The sequence below is a fragment of the Apium graveolens genome, chromosome 5 (assembly GCF_009905375.1).
Source record: "Apium graveolens cultivar Ventura chromosome 5, ASM990537v1, whole genome shotgun sequence".
Taxonomy (NCBI): Eukaryota; Viridiplantae; Streptophyta; class Magnoliopsida; order Apiales; family Apiaceae; genus Apium; species Apium graveolens.
In genome coordinates, this window is record NC_133651.1 from 241,238,666 (window position 1) to 241,243,536 (window position 4,871).

At 33.5% G+C, this 4,871-nt stretch overlaps 1 non-coding gene across 1 annotated transcript; it reads left to right on the top strand.

Moving 5' to 3' along the window:
* The first annotated feature begins 522 nt into the window (after nucleotides 1-522).
* On the top strand, nucleotides 523-629 carry LOC141662966 (small nucleolar RNA R71). The gene has a single exon (XR_012551063.1). It is a non-coding gene; the product is annotated as a small nucleolar RNA R71 (small nucleolar RNA).
* The last annotated feature ends 4,242 nt before the right edge of the window (nucleotides 630-4,871 follow it).

Here is a 4,871-nt window from a genome sequence, read left to right on the forward strand (position 1 = left end):
TTGTATTGTTGCATATTATGGTTGTTGAAAACCAGGAGGGTTGTATTGCTTTGCTGCATATGCTGATAAGGCTGCTGAACCACATTCTAAGTATTGCTCCAGCTGAAGTTATGATGATTACGGTTGTTGGGATGATAGGTGGCTGGAACAGGTTGCCGCGATCTCTGAAAGTTGCTCACAAACTGAGTTGATTCGCTAGAAATAGCACACTGCTTAGTCTCATGGGCGCCAGCACAAAGCTCAAAAACACTAGTGATCTGATTAACTCCATAATTAGCCAAAGAATCCACCTTCATCATCAAAGCCTTAAGCTGAGCAGCTATATCAAAGAATTCCTGCTACCTTTCCCTGAGGTAGTCTCTGAGTTGCGTTCTGGTATTCATTAGCAGCCATCAGTTCAATCAATTCATAAGCTTCATCATAGCTTTTATCCCATAAGGCTCCTCATAATGCTACATCAAACATGGGTCTAGAAGTGGTCCCAATTGATTATAAAAGCAGTTAATGATCATCCAGTCAGGCATCCCATGGCGAGGACACTTTCTAAGCATCTCTTTGTAGCGATCCCAAGCCTCACATAAAGATTCTCCAGATTGCTAAGCAAATTGAGTAAGTGTATTTCTTATTGCAGCAGTCTTCGTCGTAGGAAAAAAATTAGTTAGGAACTTTTGAGCAAGATCCTCCCATTTGGTGATAGACCCTGGTGGTAGAGAATGTAACCATCACTTAGCTTTGCCCAGCAGAGAGAATGGGAAAAGCCTCAACTTAATAGCATCTTCAGAAACTCCATTAAACTTGAAAGTATCACAGATCTCGATGAAATCTCTGATGTGCATGTTGGGGTCTTCTGTCGGAGAACCCCCAAACTGAACTGAGTTCTGTATCATCTGAATCGTGCTCGACTTGGTCTCAAAGGTGTTAGCCGAGAAGGCTGGTCGGACAATGCTAGACTAAATATCATTAATCTTCGGTTGAGAGTAATCCATCAAAGCCTTTGTATTCGTTTCTGGTTTTACCATTGTAATAAGAGTTTCTTCTTCAACTTTCTCCTCGACAAGAACTTCTTCAAAAACTTCCTTAGCTACTACAACTTCTTCCTCAGCTTTATCCAGTGTTCTCTTAGGAGATCGAGAACGCGTATGCATACACACTCGCTAGAGTACCTGAAACACGACAAGGAAATAAGTAAGTAACAATGTCCTAGTCAATGAACTTTAAAGACCACTGATGATAAACATATAAACTAAAAATTAACCCCAAGTCCCCGGCAGCTGCGCCAAAAACTTGTAAGGACGAAAATACGCGCTAAAATTCATGCAAGTATACGCGATTGCAAGTAATATAGAATTATTTCTAGTTCATTCCCACAGAGACTCTTTTAAGTTAATTTCAATCAATGCACTTATGCAATAATGGTATAGCTCTTATTCAATGCTAAGACGATTAACAAATTGAGGTTGTTTATAACTACAATTAACTAAGAGATTATACTAAAGATCATTAACTAAGAGATTAAAAAGATTGATTAACTATATGACACAAACATGGGATTCTAACTTCATTACTACTTCATTCAATAGCCTTTTTGTTCTTAACATTAGCATGCAATGGTGTTGACACTAATCAGATAACACGAAACTAGTAAACACCAACTTTTGTTGTACGAATACCCTGCTACCAGACATCCACAAAAGAGATAATAACTGAATAGACACTAATTATATTGAGACCATATATGTCTATAGAATTTGACAACATATTAGTATAACGCACAAGTTATCTATCATGATTATTTAGGGAAAGTAAGATGGTTAAAATTACCTACGAATCATGCATATCAAATACATGAACCTATCTAGCATGGCAAGTTCTAAACCCCTAAATTCATTTTCGCTTCATTAGAGATTAACACGCTATCTTATAAGTTTGTGACGCTCATAAGACGAATAAGCACAACCAATACTAGGTTATCATACAATCACCACACACTAAGGTATCGAAACAAATTAACTAAATCCGCTAAAATCCCACAATAACGATTAGCCCATAATCGGACTCATCATCAAGGTGGGTTCCGATAAAAGCATTGTATAATAAATGTAGTCTTTATACTGAATAAATAATAAAGCAAGTACGTTAAACAAGAGTATAGGTTCAACAAATAAGAAAACTAGCATCCAAGATTACAACTTAAAATAAAGAATCACAAGATTAAACTAGATCCTCTTCGCCTTGGTTGAATTATGATATACGGTCTTCTTATGCCTTCTCCTTAAACTCTGGTATGTCTTGTTATGAAAAATGAACATAAGTTATCAATATATAGCAGCCCATGCAGATTAGAAGTCCAGAAAATCAAAATTGTAGTAGAATCAGGATTCTTGAAACCCGACCTGGCGCGGCCACGCGCTTCACTAGCGCGGGCGGGCTGCAATTCTGCATCTCGGCGCGGGCACGCGCTACTACAGCGCGGGCGCGCTGACCTTCTGGAAAATTTTTATTTTCTTATTTTCTTGGCTGGTTTGAGTTGGAAATCCTCGAGCAATCATCCTAAGCACCATCCTAACACCAATTTAGCACCGAAACAATGCTAAATCTCCCGAGTCTTTTATTTATGCCTGAAATACAAAAACACTACAAAACATCAAATACACAAGTAACTTGAGTACAAAACATCAATTCAAGCCTTTATAGAGCATTATAAGTGGACATAAATGCCACTTAACAATGGCCAACTGTTTGAAGCACATTCTTGACTTTATTATATTCGAAACTCAAAGTGCTTTCATTTCGGGTAACTTGATTACGTAGGATCTTATGATAGCTCATGAGGTAATGAATTTTATGATGAGAAAGACAAAGGGCAAAGAAGGCTGGATGGCGCTAAAGTTAGACATGAATAAATTTTAGGACTGGGTGGAATGGGATTTCTGAAAAGGTGTTCTTACAAAAATGGGTTTTGACCTAAAATGAATCAAGTTGATCATGTTTTGTGTTGTATTAGCTAATTACCAAATTGCTCATGATGGTCGTGTGTTTAGGTCTATAGTGCCACAAAGAGGGATAAGGAAGGGCGACCCATTATCATCTTATCTTTTCTAGATCTGCATTGAAAGCTTCACTGCACTAATACATAATTACTAGCCTATACGATGCACAAACTAATTATAATATTTGTAATTTTATTATTTGAATATTTTATAAAAATAAATTATAAAAAAATAATAATATATTATTAAGATTAATGAAATTAAATATTTACGCATTATTTTGTATGTGTTATATTATTGAAGTATTTAAAATTTAGATAGTTGAAATCTTAAAAAGGTGTAGAGGTTATAGGAAAGTGAAAGTCTTGAGTAGCAGTGGTGTATCTGGGTGATTTGATATTGTTTTTTATATTTTTTAAATCTTTTTCTTGATTTATTAATTATTTTGTTATATTTTAATTTAAATTATTAAAATTAATTTTGAAAGTGTTTGGTTCCTTGTAAAAGAGGTAACGAAGATGTTGATTGTGATTAGAAATTAATTTAGATAATTATTCAGGGAGTTTGTAGGTATATTAGATACATGATTTAATTTTTTTAATTAAAATATATTTATTTAAACTTTGTTTTGGAGGTGTTAACACACTTTTTAGGAAGGTGTTAACCAACCGACCAAACGAAATTATATTCTATAACGCGTGCAATGCATAGACTGATTATAATATTTGTAATTTTATTAATATATAATATAAATTATAGAAAATAATAATTATATATTATTGATATTATGGAGTTAAAATATTTACCTTTTATTTTGTATGTATTATATTATTGAAAGATTTAAAATTTAGATAACTAAAATCTTAAAAAAGTCCTCCTACTACAGCCTATACATCGCTTAGCTTATAGGAAATTGAGAGTCTTGAATAACGCCGTGTATGTGGATGATTTGGTATTATTTTTTAATATTATTCTTTTACTTTTTCTTAATATATTAATTATTTTGTTATATTATAATTTAAATTACTAAAATTAATATTGGAAGTGTTTGATTCCCTACAAAAGAGGTCAAAAAGAAATTAAGTGTTATTAAAAATTAAGTTGGATAATAATCATAGAGTTTGTAGTTATATTTAATATATGATGTAATTTTTTTAACTAAAATATATTTGCTATGAAAGGTGTTAATGTATTTTTTACGAAGGTGTTAACTAACCGACCAAACGAAGCATGTTTTGCTTATAATAGTATAGCAATAGCTTTATTCAACAACTCAACTTCAAAGAAGCAGGGGATCAGAGTCTCTATTTAGGCCTTCCTAGTATAATGCACAGAAAAAAATCTGTAATGTGCAGGTATATTATAGATAAGCTTCAGGAAAAAATCCATGGGTGGAATAAGAAATCTCTATCAAAATGAAAAAAAGAATCATACTTAAAACGGTAGGTCAATCCATTTCTAATTACGCGATGAATGTGTTCCTTTTACCTATTAAACTATTCCAAGACATTGAACGTATACTGTGTAAATATTGGTGGCATTCTAACTAGAATAAGACTAGATCTATTCATAGGATGAGATAAGAGAATATTAGCAGGAAAAAGAGTGCAGATGGTATTGGTTTTAGAAGCATTTGAGATTTCAATGTGGCATTGCTTGGAAAACATGATTGGAGGATGATAAACAATCCTATTATGCTTTTTAGTAGAGTCTTTAAAGTCAAATACTACCCTAAAGGGTCTTTTCTCAATGCAACGGTAAGAGGGAATCCTAGTTACGTTTTGAGAAGTATAATGAAGGCCCAAACAATACTGAAACGAGGTAGTTCTTTTAGAATTAGGAATAGTAATACCGTGTTGATCCTTAATAAACCCTGGCTTC